The 14,882-nt window shown below is 45.2% G+C and overlaps 1 protein-coding gene across 2 annotated transcripts in view; it reads right to left on the reverse strand.

The window, feature by feature from the left end:
* Positions 1-3,330, reverse strand: part of VRTN (vertebrae development associated) — a 10,253-nt gene extending 6,923 nt beyond the window's left edge. The window contains exon 1 of one of the 2 annotated variants that reach the window (XM_045288125.1): positions 3,176-3,330. The gene's annotated coding sequence lies outside the window, so the exon portion shown is untranslated. Of the gene's footprint in view, positions 1-3,029 lie in introns of both variants that reach the window. The other variant, XM_004698712.2, reaches the window with a different exon arrangement.
* Between the last annotated feature and the right edge of the window lie 11,552 nt (positions 3,331-14,882).

The following is a 14,882-nucleotide window of genomic DNA, read 5'->3' on the forward strand; positions in this document are numbered from 1 at the left end:
ATTTTACCGGATAACCCAAAAAGAAAGTCTTTTTCAAAAAAGTAAAAATGGATAATCATAATCACCTTTGAAAACATTTCCAAACTTTAAAAAATTTGTGACGTGTGCAAATCTCCCAATGAATAATAAATTATCTCCCAATGAATAATAAATTTTAGAGAGAGAGAGACTGGGCTTTCCACACCCATAAACAATTACAGTCTCAGAGGCCCACAGGGCGTCACTACACATCAGCAATGACTCAATGGCAGTGAGTTTCTATACTATTACTAAACTGTATTAATACTAAATTATTTACTCTTCCCCACAATATCAACATTTAGTAAAAGTTACTTGAGCACAAACCAAGGTAACAGCATGAAAACCTCCTAAAAGCCACCATATACCGCCCTTCTTTTAAAGCCATTTTTACAGATTCCATAATGAAACAGTACAATTTGTTTATTTTAGGAAACCCCGTTATTTTCAGCGTTCAGCTTGAAAGCACTTTACCTACATACTCAAGCAAGTTGACTGCCTCACTCATGAGGTTATTTGAGGCCAGATAGGGAACTAGCTGCCTTTTTTCATAGAATACCATTTTTCCTTGACAGACAGACATTGCCATTTAGACTTGGGTATATTTGGTAGACAATATTCTTGAAAATGAGTTGAGTGAGCCTGTCCCTTCAAAGAAAATTCGACATAAGTATTTACTACCCAGGATACATTTTGCTGTGTCATTTGAGAATTAGCACTCTGGGAAACACCACACTACAGTGAAGCTTGACAGTTTCCCAGGTGCTTAAAAAAAAAGCTCTTTGGGTGAAATCAGTTAACAAGTCACAAATGTTAACAAGTGTAAATGTTTTCGTGGAATTCTGAACATTTGGAAGGGGTAATCAGTGATCCTTTTTTTAAAAATAGCCAAAGCCTGAGGACAGGTAATAATTTATTAAAGTATTAGTGAGACCAAAGGGATCTAACATAACTAGGGTACAAAAAGTTCCTGGATTTGGATTTACATTTCACATTACAACTAAGCTTTGAGATCCCAGATGTGACTTGTGTCTCCCTCTCACAGAAGGGCCACAGAAAAGGGTATTAAAAGGCTTCTCCTGCCCTGAAGGTATGTTAATGTGGTGAAAAAGGATGGCAGAGTGGCTCCTTTTCTTTACCACCCAGAAATTTTAAAAATGAATTTGTGATAAAGTTGGATTTTTTTCTTTGTATATCTCAATCAAAACATCTCAACAAATTAAATGTAGAAGCAGATAGGAGAAGCTACTTCCTAGACGTTGTTAAAAAAAAAAAAGCAAAATAATTCACTTTCCCCATTGCTTTTGTTCTAGAAGATAGTTATTTTTCATTTTAAATGAGAGTTATGTGGCTGTGTAACAGGATTATGGTTACTTTAAAATGCTAATATACTCTAAATTTCTCTTTTCATTTCAAATACAGTGTATGTTGCTAGACATAAGCTATACGAACAAAAACTCTTCGGGGCTCTCCCATTTTTAAGTGTATACAGAAACCCTAACAAAAGGCAAAAAGTTTTGAGAATGATGGCTCTACAACAAAGAGGTTTCCCCCACCCACAAGCCCCTAGCCGCTGTACAGTGACAATCAGCTATCTTCCATGCACTGTCCTAAGCATTTTACTGTTAATCCAACTTACCTAACTTTTAGGTCGGTAAAGATTAGCCCTGGATTTACAGGTGAGAAAGCAGAGGCAAATCAAGGTTGAGCTAATTTGCCCAAGGTCACATAAGTGGTGGAGCCTGTAGAAGCCAGATGCTCTTGCCAGCCTGTGATCAGCTCTTCCTGTTTAAACAGACACCTTTAACAAGACCGGCTAAACATCCTAATTACGGCAACCTTTCCAGCGTTGAATTGCAAAACTGAGTAGTAACCCTTTATGGACACCCCGTTTAAATGAGAAAGGGGCCCATTCCTACTTTTGGGTTCTCACATCTTTGCTGTCTAGATTAGCCTCAGGGATTCAGTCCTGTATTTCAATGTACACATCTGCCAACTCATTCAGCTGTCCAACTACAAGGGATGTGTTCACTGAATGTAAATTTTGTTTCAGCAAAGTTAAAAAAAAGTTTCAAAAGCTCTGAAGGGCCACCACCAGAATTTTACTGGATAACCCAAAAAGAACGTCTTTTTCAAAAAAGTAAAAATGGATAATCATAATCACCTTTGAAAACATTTCCAAACTTTAAAAAATGTGTGATGTGTGCAAATCTAGGAGAGTTCTCGTGCACTGCTATGGAATCTATTCGGACTCAGAGAGGACCTGTTATTTGAACCTGGAAGTGGGTTTTGCATCCATTAATCTTTTATACACTTTATATTTACTGCTTTTGGTTGTTTCTTTGTTTTTAAGTTTGGTTCCTTACGGACCAAGAGGATAAACTGCCTGAGGTTAAAAAGTCCTTAGGTAAAACAAGTCCTCTTTTATTATAAAAAACAGAGCCCCAAAGAACAAAAGAGCATTTTCATTCTGGGCAATCACCCCAACAGCTAAACGCTGGATTGGGGGGCTGGTTTCGGGTTTTGACTGCAGAGTGGACTGCTAGATACTTTGCGAACAAAATCATGAACATGACCACCATCGACCACCTTCGACAATCCCATCCAACGCTCAGGAAAATTTAGAGAGTAACATTTTAAACTGTGCAATTCTTGCTGTCCTAGCACCACGAGCAGAGAGCTTTTGGCTTTCGGGCTTTCCCGGGGCGATTTTGTCTCTTCCTGGACTCTCATCGCACCAGCACCAACTGCAAGGAGCCGCTATTGCCATTTCCAGCCTGAGGAGATGGGAGGCTCCAGGCGTTAGATTAAGTCACTCCCCAGACCACAGAGCGATTAAACGAAAGGATAAAGCCAAAGCTGGTTGACGCCAGAGCTCTCCTAACCGGCGTGATTCTACCACCCGGGCAATACACATACTAACCAGAAACACGTGGATTCCTGAAGCTTGGCGCGCCCCAGCCATTTTACAGATAAGGAAATTGAGGTCCAGAAAGTTAAAGTCGACTTGCCTGAGTACACACAGCAGGAACAGCCAAATCCAGACACCTTCCAACACAGCGTCCAGATTTACCACGTTTCCTCGTGTACAGCCCTACCTCCCCAGAGCCTGAACTATCCCACCCAACCGGCTCTCCCCAGTCCCACCCTGCTCCACCTTATCTCAGTCCTCCCTCTCCTCCAAAGAGGTAGGAGGAGGTGTGGGTGTGGAACACCCCTCTTCTCTTCTGGCCTCCAGAAACACTTGATAGGCAAAGCAGCCCCCGCTGTGGCTTTCCGTCTGTCCCTAGTTGTGCAAAATGAGCTGGACCGCCAGAGGGCAGGGGGAGGGCAGGAGCAGGCGCGGGGGCAGCGGCACACCAATCACCCTTAAGTAGAACGTTGGTGATGGACTTCAGGTGCAACCGTCCTCTGGGCACGGACCCCTCCTGGAGGCGCAATGCAAAACGGCCGCGGCCGCCAGGTGCGTGGAGGGGATGGGGCATGGAAAGCAGAAAGTACAACGAGTGGGCTTTGCCCAGCTGACCTCCCCTGTCTCCCCCCACCCACCCTCCCAACTCTGGAACAGCCAACCAACCCTACTGCTGCGGTCAAGTCAGTTTCGACTCGTGGGGAAGCTAAAGGACAGACTTGAAACTGCCCCTTGGGGTTTTGACCCTGAAAGTCCTTTTCTCTCTCAGAGCAGCTGGGTGGTGTGGAACTGCTGCCCGCGTGCTGTGCTGGACAGCCCAAGAAGTTACCACCAGGCTCCCCCAAACCCAAACTGCCACCCAGGCGAAGCTCATAGCGACCCTAGAGGACAGGGTAGAAACTAGAACTCTTTCCGGGAGTAGAGCGCCCTGTGTTTCTCTTCAAGAACCGCTGGCCTTGCAGTCAGCATTCGAACTCTGCGACTCCTTAGGACCCCTGCTCCGCCACCTCTCACAACCCCTCTGTAACCGACCCGTAATCGCTACGCCTGCCTCCGGGGCTGAAAAGGCCTGCAATCGAGAAAACACCCCCACCCCCCCCTTTGGATGACACAGGCAGGCCTCCTTGCCCAGGCTTCACCATTCAGGAATGTGTTTAAGACTGGGGAGAAGAGGGAGGGAGGCATCCTGTGGACGGGCAGACAGTAGTGTGGCACCTAGGAAGGGCTCTGAAGCCAATGGGTGAATGGAATGAATGAATGATGAATGGGCACAGGCAACGCTGCAGCAAATTCCACATTTCCACAATGCCAACCTCCTTCCAGGCCTGAGCTTCCTGCTTCTAGCAGGGGTCTGGCTTATTCTCTGCTGATTTGATACTGCTAAATCTTGAGGCTGTAGCTTCTAGGACAGCGGTTCTCAACCTGTGGGTCGCCTGATTCATAACCGTAGCAAAAGTACAGTGATGACGTAGCAATGAAAATAATTTTATGGTTGGGGGGGGTCACCACAACATGAGGAACTGTATTAAAGGGTCAAGGCATTAGGAAGGTTGAGAACCACTGTTCTAGAACAAATTCTTTCTCTATTAACCTCCTCCTGGGCCCTGTGTGGCCCTCAGATCTGAATGCTCCTTGGACCTTTTCCCAGTCCCTCCCCAAACAGCTCCGGCATGCTCACCTCAGTCAACCAGGCCCAAGAAGCCAAAGGGCCTTACTACCAGCAATACCCAGGGGTTGATTTTTCTCCTGGGTGGCCGGCAGCTCAACTAACACGGAGCCAAGCCCTTAGACCCACCACCCTGGCTGCACCCTACTAGCCTGAGGGAGTGCCATCTTCGCTCCCTCCCTGGTGGCCTGGAATCTTAACTGGAGTCCCCTCGAATTGCCAAGAGCACTGAGGGTACCAGGGTAGGCCTGCTGGCACCAGGGCACCACAAGTCCTAAGTGCTCAAGTTCACCAGGCTCTCCTGGACCATGTGTCTGGGGGCCCAGAGAGTGGGCAGTGCAGCCCACCAGGGGAAGCAGCTCAGGCCACCAGCTCCTCCTCGGGGTGCGAGAAGGCAGTAGGTGGCTGGAGAGCGGGGTGGCTGGCTGGGGGTGACCAAGAACTGGATCCCAGGCCTGGAGGCTCAGGGCGTCTGGGCAGGGGCCCAAGCAGACCATTGTGTAGGGTGGATAGGGGAGATAGGGGAGCTGATGGGGGTGGGGATGGGAATGGAGGTGGGGGTGGGGAAAAAGAGAACTTGAAACAATGCCTCCCTTCTCCTCCCCCACCCCCTCTCACACACGTGTGTTGCAACTTCTTGGGGGCTCCACTCCTTTACTCTCCCAGGGCCCACTCGCCCTCCCCTGGGGCCTCCGCGTTGTGCAAGGCACCCCAAGTTTACTAACCTCCAGGATGACCCAGTGCTCTTGGGGCGTCCACTTCTCACTCCACCTTCCAGCCTGGAACATTTATGTGGCCCCACAGGGAAAGGCTTTTCGACAATCACTCCTAAACGGGTTTCATATCTGTAGTGGACCACTGAGCAGTGGACCAACCTTCGAAAACCAACTGGCCGCTGGGGAAGCGGCTTAAGCCACTCCCCCCAGGAAATCGCCCACCCTCAAGTTCCCTGGTCCCAAGATGAAAGAAGTGCAAATTCGGGGGTCACTTCCAATGGTAAAGCGATAGCAGCTATTGTCTTGTCCACTCTTCCCAGCTGGGGGTGTGAAAGCACCGTGATCAAGCACGGAAACACACCCCGCAAACTGCCCAAGGAAAACTTTGAAAGAAAGTTGAAAGATGTGGAAAGAATTTGGGGGGAGGGGAGGAGAGGAGGAGGTTGCAGTAGAGAAAGATCTACAGTATAAACCCAGTCAGTGGCTAGGCCAATGGGGGCAGGGATGCGGCGAGGTAAACTGAAGCCTAGAAACGGGCCCTGGGCAAGGGGTTACAGAGAGATCTTTCTCTGAACCCCAAATGCTTCCAATCTTGAGGCAGCTTCCCAACCCTGGCAAGCTCCAGGACTGGGAGAACCATGGGAGTGGAGAAGTACTTGCACACCCCCATGTTGGCGCCCCCCCCACCACACACACACACACACACACACACACACACACACGGCTTCTAGGAAGACTCTCCTCCCCATCCTTCTCTGAGCATCCTCCAAGTTTGGGGTTCCACTCCTCCCAAAGCCTGCCTTGGGCCACAGTAAGAACTCCCAGAGGGCAGTGGCCTATCTCAGGGCACCTAACTCTGAGTCTCACGGGGGTAGGCGGTACCGAAGGCTTTCCTCCCTCCCCACTGCTCACCTCAGCCCAGGGGCCTCAGGTAATCCCTAAAGGAACCAGCCCTTCACGGCCAGTCCAGCCCTCGCTGGTGGGGGAGGTGACGGGCGGCCAGGATCGCTGCCTTTGGTGGCTCCTGCCCCCCAGGGGCTTTCCTGCCTGGCTTTAACCCTTTGGAGTGCCGTGGCTAGCTGCAGCTTGCCTGGCCTTCTTCTCCCTTTATCTGGTCCCTAGTGACCACTGTAAAATGCCCCCCACGATGGGTCGTGTTCCCTTCCCCAGTTGTGTCCTCTTCCCCTCTCTCAGCCATAAAGTCAACACTTATCACCAAATCCAAACTCCTTGGTCAACTACTTAATCTCGGGAGACTGGACAAAGGACAGCCAGACATGAACTCAGATACAGTCTTTTCCACTAGCACCTCCCACCATGATGCCAGTGGCCTGCGTCGTGGTTTAGATGGTCTTCTGGGCTTGATTTGATGCCAACCCTGGCTCTTACTAGAATGTGACCTTGGGCAACTCCTGTCAGCCTCGTAGCCTAACCTCCATGGTGGTGGTTCTTGACCCCAGAAGTGCCACAACTCCCGGCACAACGGAACTGAAACTCTGCTGCCAGCCCCAGCAGTGGTTGCAGATTGGCTCATTGTCACCCACAGGGTTTTCCTTGGCTGATTTTGGCAAGTAGACCATCAGGCTTTTCTTCCTCATCTGCCCCCAAGGGCTGTTGGCAGAATAAACCATCCATACATTTGAAGCGTTTCAGATGTGCTCGACACAGAGAAGGTAAATCTCCCATCCCAAGTTCCTCCAGTTACCTTGAAAGGCCTTTTCTTAGTTCTTAATAGAAATGAAGTATTTTTAAAGCATGAGAAAAGTGGTCGTCTCACAGAAAGGATCTAACTGCATTCTGCCTCTCAGTAACTTGCACTCTGCGCTACCATATTTTTAAAAGTGATGGCTATCATTTAAAATTCTTTTAAAAGCAATCTTTAAAAGTAGTTCTTTAAAAGAACTATAGTTTTTTTCTTTTTAAAAAAAAGGTTTACGGAGGCTTCCACTACAAAAGTAAGAGTGTTATTTTTAGAATAATTGGGAACATTTTAAAAGTCAAAGGAAGAAAAAATTACCTATAATCTCGTTATCTCAAGACAGCTATTGTGTTGTGCAACTCAAAGAATGTAATCAATGGCACTGAATTGTACATGCAGGGAGCCGTTGAGTTAGTGTATAAGTTCTGTGTGTATTCTCAGCAACAGCTTAAAATAAAGTGAATTATTTTTAAAATTAAAGAACTACACGTATCCACATCCAAACTCACTGCCGTCAAGTCGCTGCCAATTGAGAGTGACGCTGTGGGCCAGGGTAGAACTGCCCCTCTGGGTTTCCAAGACTTGTAACTCTTTGCCAAGTAGAAAGCCCTTGGTGCAGTCGGTGGTTTCAAACCCACTACAATGCGGAGTATAGAAAGCAAGTTGTAGAAGAACAGCTACAGGATGTGCCCTGTCCTTACAAATGCGAAAACTTGCTTCCGGGTTGTAGATGTCTATTGTAAAAGTATCAAGAGTCACACAAAGAGATGATACATGCAATTTCAGGACAGGGGTGACCTCGGAGAAAGGAAACGAGATGAAATACAAAAGGGTGCTGTCACTGCCTTTGTAATGTCTATTTTAAAAGACATGAATCAAAATTGGCCAAAACGTTATATTTTGAAGCAAGAGCATGGATACACGTGTATTCCTCATACTTTATCCTTTTTTTTTTTAATGCTTGAAGTAATCTGAAATTAAAATATTATATAAAAATAGGGGGGGAAAGACAGGTATTGTGAAGAGCTCAGCATATTTCTTCCTAATTAATTTTTTTCTTAGAGTCACACAAGTTAAGCATTGTCTTTATGAAAGACTCTGCAGAGTTTAAAAAAGTAAATTGCAGAGCACAATTTAGGAGGGAAAAAGTAAATTGAGCAAGTTCTCCTTGTTGACCATCCCATCACCCCCACCTCCACCCTCTTGTGCCAGTCCTTTTTCTGTGCAATTCCATCGGTTTGGGTGTTGCCTTACTGTGGAGTTCCCTGTGTAGTGACCCTCCAGCACAGAGGACTGCCCCGTAGAGTTCCCAAAGCTGTCGGTCTTGAAAGACATGAGCTGCAGGTACCTATCTCTCTGTCTTTCAGATCTCCCAACCTTGGCAGTAACAGCTCAGCCCCCTCCCCGCTACCATTGCCCTGTGCACATAGCCTGCATTCTCTAGTCTCTCTATCATTCTTGTATCAGTGTTAAATATTTTTTAAAGATTTTTATGACATTCCTATATTATTTGAAATAATTTGTCAGCTTCGGTTCCAAATTGAGAGGTTATGGAACAATTCAAGATTCCAGCTTCAAGCTCTGCTCCCCTTGCAACTGTTTTCTTTTCCAGAATTAACCAACAGCGTGTCTCACGCGTATCGTGTAGTGTATTACGCTAGAGATGTCTTATGTGTAAACAGTCCAATATGTCTCTTTCTAGATTGTTATTATTGTTATTTTTGGTCCTTGCTTTAAAAAGGGAATGGTAGAAGACTGAGCACACTTAGGCAGCTTGTATTTTTTACTTTATAACTCACCACAAAGCCATCTGGGTCCGGCGGAGATGTGATGAGCGCACACCCATGCTTTTGCATTTAATGTAGCCACGTTTGAAATGGTAAAAGAACAGGTGAAACTTACTTTAATAAGATGCTTTAACCCCAATCGCTCCAAAATATGATCACTTTCACAGGTAGTCAATATAAAAAAAAAATAGCCAAGATAGCCTACATTCCATTTTCCTCCTGTGTCCTCAAAAGCTAGTGTGTGTCTGATGCTAACAAGTCTCAGTTCAGACTAACGTCATGTTGAGCACATGTGACCAACGCAGGTGACGTCTGTGCTAGTGCAGAGCTAGACAGCAATGTGTACGGTTTCTCAGGTGTTTCTTTGTTGTTGTTTTTGCCTTGTGTATGTGTGTGGTTACATGATCCCCTTTTTATGAATGAACCTAAGTTACTTATTCACTCTTTATTGGTGAACATTAAGGTCATTTCCATCTTTAGCTGCTTTACCCATGCGGTACTGAGTAAACCTTTACATCATTTTGTACAAGTGAAGGGGTAATAAACTTCTATATCATTTTGTACAAGTGGAGGTATGACTGTACCTCCAAACTCAGAACCCTGTCTCCGGGAAATAGTGTCCTGGAAGCAGTGGCACCATCCCCCTGGGTAAACAACTTTTAGGTCATTTTGCTGCGATAGCTCAGAAATACGGTCTCACCGGCCGATCTTTGAGTGAACACATGGTGGCTGGTTATTCTTTCAGTTAACACAGAGTGCACGGCACCTTCCCGGCTTTCACGGGTGACACTTGTCTGATGTGCTCCAGGTCATTTTTCCAGTTTCTCCAATGGGCAAAGAGTGGGCAAAATCCCACTGTTTTCATCCATGAAAAACCTCAAAGCCAGACTTACTGCCATCGAGTCAATGCCAACTCATGGTGACCCTATAGGACAGGGCAGAACTGCCCCTGGGGGTTTCTAAGACTGTCACTCTTTTTTTTCTTCCCCAACTTGTTCAAGGTTTTTATTTATTTGTCTGAGTGAACGTGTTTGTCACTAAAGACTCCAAGTCCATTTCAATTTTACTTTTCCTCCTTTTTGTTTTTTGGTCTTTCAAAGCTAAAATAATGTGATTTATTTTCATTTGGTGGGGCTAATGTTTTCAGTGACTGATATCTTAATTCAAATATTTTGTCATGATTATATCATAATAGAGTGTGTATTCAAATAAATGAAATAGTATTGAGTATTGTTTTTAGCTATTGGAAAATGTTTCCCTCATGTTTTAATTTGTTGGTTGTTTTTTTTTAACTTGTTGGGTTTTTAAAATCATTTTATTAGAGGCTCATACAACTCTTATCACAATCCATACATCTATCCATTGTGTCAAGCACATTTGTACATTTGTTGCCCTCATCATTCTCAAAACATTTGCTTTCTACTTGAGCCCTTGGTATCAGCTCCTCATTTTTCCCCTTCCTCCCTCATGAACCCTTGATAATTTATAAATTATTATTTTGTCATGTCTTACACTGTCCAAAGTCTTACACTGTCCAAAGTCTCCCTTCACCCACTTTTCTGTTGTCCATCCCCCAGGGAGGAGGTTATATGTAGATCCTTGTAATCGGTTCCCCTTTTCCACCCCACCCTCCCAGAATCGGCTATAACTCTTTCCAGCAGGATAAAGACCTGATTTTCTTCCCCCAGAGAGGCTGCTGGCCTCAAACTGCTAACCTTGCAGATTGCAGCCCAATGTATAACCACTAGACTACCAGGGCTCCTGGTTGAGCAACGTGAGATCATTCAGCAAGTTAAAACCAATACTTTCATATTTGAGAGCCTCCATGGGGAAGAGGGAGTTTGACCTGCCATGGGGGGAGCTCTCAAATCTGAAAGTACTCATTTTTTAATTTGCTGAATGAACGCTCACAGCTCAGTCATCGTCGCCCCCCACCCCCAATCCTTCAAGTCGCGCCAAGGACACGCGTGTCATCCTCACTATGCCCAACAAAGTTCTGAAGCTGCGGGTCGTGACCCCGAAATGAACCCAGGTGTTTCTTGCCTGCCTGTGTTGCAAACTTCTCAGGTGAAAAAGAGGACGAGAGTGGGCAAAGCTTAAGCCCTGAGCCTGAGTTCAGAGTAGATGTGTGGGAGGAATTTGTACAGATTTTGCCAATTATCCCTCCTTGGAAGTTGGAACGGCTGATTTTCAGGCATGAGAATGTAGTCTCCACACCCCTGTAGTGTGTTATCAAATGTTTATATATTTACCCATCTCATAGGTGAAAGACAAGTGCCTCCATGCAGTTTTAATTTACTGTGGTTTCATCTTTTTGAGAACTATTTGTGCTTCCCTTCCTGTGAAGACCCGTTGCCCATGGAATCCCCGGACACAAATCATGAGACTAGTCACACCTGCTGAAGCGCGGAGCCAACGTACAGGGAAACGTACAGGGCTGTTTCCCGTCGTGGGTGGCTATTGAGTTGTGGGTGGTGGGACTCTTCTTGCTACTCTATGACAGCGTTGTCCGCCTTGAGGCAGTTAGTCTTTGGTCTGTAACATGAAATATAAATGTGTTTTTTTTGCCCAGTTAATGGTTTTCCCATTGGATTTTCCTTAGGGAGGCTTTTATCCCTTGGCAACCTTATTTTTACATTTACGGGACATGCTCTTCTTCCATGGATTCCGGACTTACCTAGGGTTCTAATTTACCATTATTTCAACCTTCGGGCTGAGAGGTCAATAAATGAAGGGCCTGATCAAAAGCAAACACCCACTGCCGTCGAGTCGATTGCCACTCATAATGGAACTATTATCAGACAACGTAGAGAACTGTCCCGTCAGGTTTCCGAGACGAATCTACAGCGAAGCAGACTGGCCTTCTTTCTTCCAAGTGAGGGGCTCACCAGGATCCCGTCATCGGCTTTCCCATTAGCAGCTGAGCAGGTTCACCAGGGCACCACCACGGTTCCTAAGGGCCTGGTCAAAAGGTGTCCACAAGGAACACACACACACGCATCCGAGATCCCCAGCAATAATTAAGCCAAGACCTACAAGTAGACATCTCTAGTTAATCGGTACCTTTCTTTGAACAAAATTCAGATTTAGGAAGCAGATGAGCCACAGGTAATCCTTTACTTATAAAGGGGTATACAATAGGACGGCTTCCTTCGAATAATGAGCTGAGATAAGCAATTAACTGTGTTTACACTTACAGCTTCCCAGAGGTTGTATAAGCCAGGGTTCACCTGTATTTGCATCAGGTACAAAAAGACAAAAACAAGGCCCAGGTTGAGTGAAGGATTGATTGAGCACTGTCTGCATAGGAAAGGGTCGGCTTCGGGAGCACAGAGGCAGCGTTGAAATTCCCGCTCGGCCTTCTTGTGACATTGAGCGAAGTCTCTCAACCTCGTCAGACTTCATTCCTAACTATAAAATGGTGCTGACCACCGCAGAGATTGCTGGGAGGATTAAATAGAAAACCACTCATGAAGTCCTAACACCTAGCGAATAATAAAGTGCTCAGTATAGCAGGCTATTCGAGTGAATTCCCTTCCCTACTCATCCTCTTTCTAAGGGAGATGTAAAACATATTTCAACTAGAATGGATTTATTGGGGGGGAGGGGGGGTTCTTCCATTCACTTTGGCTTACTAAATGATTTGTATATTAGTCCATTTACCCAATCATTTAGTTGTTCATTAATTCAGGTATTCATTCACTCCTATATCCTCATGTGCATTCAATAGGTCTTCCAATTCCTGACCTGGACAGAAGAGCCCAGGTGGCTTTGTGGGTTACACAAGGAGCTGCTAACCTCAAGGTCAGCAGTTTGAACCCACCAGCCAATCCGGGGGAGAAAGATGACGAGTTTTGCTCCCATAACCGTTTACAGTCTTGGAAACACCCTAGAAGATTGTTGAGTTTTGGGGAAAATGTACCAACTCAGATGGATCTTGCTGAAAGCAGAAAATAGCAGAAAGATGTTGCCTTGAGTTCAAGAGCTCTGGCAGTGTCATTGGTTTGTCAGACTGCAAGGTCACGCAGTTCAAAACAAGCAGCATCCTGCCTGAGAAAGAGGAAGGCGGCTCCTACTCCCCAAAAAGCTTGATCTTGGAAACCCCAAGGAGCAGTTCCTCTCTGCCCTAGAGGGTCCCTGAGTCAGAATCTCCCTGACAGCAGTAAGTTGTGTTGTGACCATACAAAGGCCTTCAATGGTGAGGATCATTACAAACTGTGGATCACGTTGCAGGTAATGGAAATTCCAAAACAATTCATTGTGTTCCCTGTAAAACGTGTACATCATCTGAGAGGCAATCTTTCAAATAGAACCAGGGGATACCGCGAGGTTTAAAATCAGGAAAATGTGTGCACCGAGGTGGTAGTCTTTCACTGTCCTGACTCAGTCTGTTTGCTGCGAAACGGACCAGACCGGATGAGGAAGGATGCGAAACTGTGATTGGAGGAAGGTCTAGTCACCACCCACAATATGCAGATGACAGCAAGGAGGACTTAAGGCACTTGCTGAAAAAAATCAAGATTGCATGCAGCATTCAGTATGGATTGCAACTCAGGGTAAAGAAAACAGAAATTCTCACAACTGGACCAACAGACAGCATCATAATAAACATAGAAAAGATAGGCATTGTCAAGGATCTCATTTGACTTGAACCTACCATCAGCTTTCACGGAAGCCACACAGTCAATAAATCAAACACCATCAAATTGACTCCATGGCAGTGTTTTGGTTTCCGGTTTAAATACATACCAGGTCACAGCCCAGTCCCTGGGAAGCACGGCATTCCGACACTGAAGAGAGACTGAGGGTTGAGGCTCAAAGGGCTTCTCATTCATGCCAGAATCCAAATACCTATTAAGTTCACTGTCTACCAAGGCCCTAAGCCTAATAGCCCCTAATCTTGCCTTCACAGTCTCATATGCTCCTGGATTCATCGAAATATTTGCCACATTCCAGCATTGTTATTTTAAACAGCTTTATGGACACATCATTCACACGTCATACAATGCAATGGTTTACACACATTAAACAGCATCGTACACCCATTCCAGTGGTTTTTAAAGTAATCACTGGACTATCCGCATCAGCATCACCAAGAAACGCATTAGAAATGCTCAATCGCCCATATTTCAGTGGATTGGAAATTCTAGGGTAGGTCCAACGATCAAGGGTTTGAACAAAGCCCCAGGGAACTCAAAGCCCGGTAAACAGTGAGCTGCATTGCACTAAATGTTGGAATTCCTCAGAGCTGGGTATCCTTCTCCTGAGGCATCTGCTTTGCTCAGAATGCAAGCCAATTAACACCCATCTATTTGGTTTTTTGCTTAAAATATTGTCCTCCCCTATCTCTAGCACGCTCCCTCCGGGTTTCTTTGATCCTGGGTGGTTTCAATAGTGGGCTAGAGGTGGTTTCCACCACCTTCAGCAGAATGGTATATCCTCAGGGGCTTTGTGAATCTGTTGTGTGGACTACTGACAGCTCACACTCTGCCCGTTGGAGAATATGCCCTTTGGAAATGGGCAAGTACTACTAGTCAAGGCTTTTTTTATATATATTCCCCCAGAGTCATTTTATAGATACTTCACTTTTTATTAGCTACATTTTACCATCTAGTCAATTTAGTTAATATCCATCTCTCCTTCCAAACTGTGAGCTTCATGGCAGCAATATCTTTGGGTCCTCAAATTTAGGAGTAGCTGAGTAGCTATGCTATGTGTGTTAGTCTGGGTGGACTAGAGAAACAAATATGTTTCATAACACTCATGTGTACAAGAAAGAGCTTTATATACAAAAGTAATTGTATATTAAAGACCGGATATTTTTTTGCCAACTTACCCAAGTGGCCTTGTATTTTTTCAGTTGTTAAGTTTTTTTGCATTAAACCATAAATGGGTTTACATCTCATCAACTTTTTATCATATTTATAACTTTCAGTTTTTGAACATAAAATGTTGTCTCACATTATGAAACAATATTTTGCAATGTATGTGGAACATTATTACTTTTATGAACTATAATCGTCATGAAATTATAAACTTCTTTCAACATAATCCATATTACTTTGAAAAACAGTAAAAATAAATA

The sequence above is a fragment of the Echinops telfairi genome, unplaced genomic scaffold (genome assembly GCF_000313985.2).
Source record: "Echinops telfairi isolate 266 unplaced genomic scaffold, ASM31398v2 ScPeMD7_18;HRSCAF=68, whole genome shotgun sequence".
Classification (NCBI taxonomy): domain Eukaryota; kingdom Metazoa; phylum Chordata; class Mammalia; order Afrosoricida; family Tenrecidae; genus Echinops; species Echinops telfairi.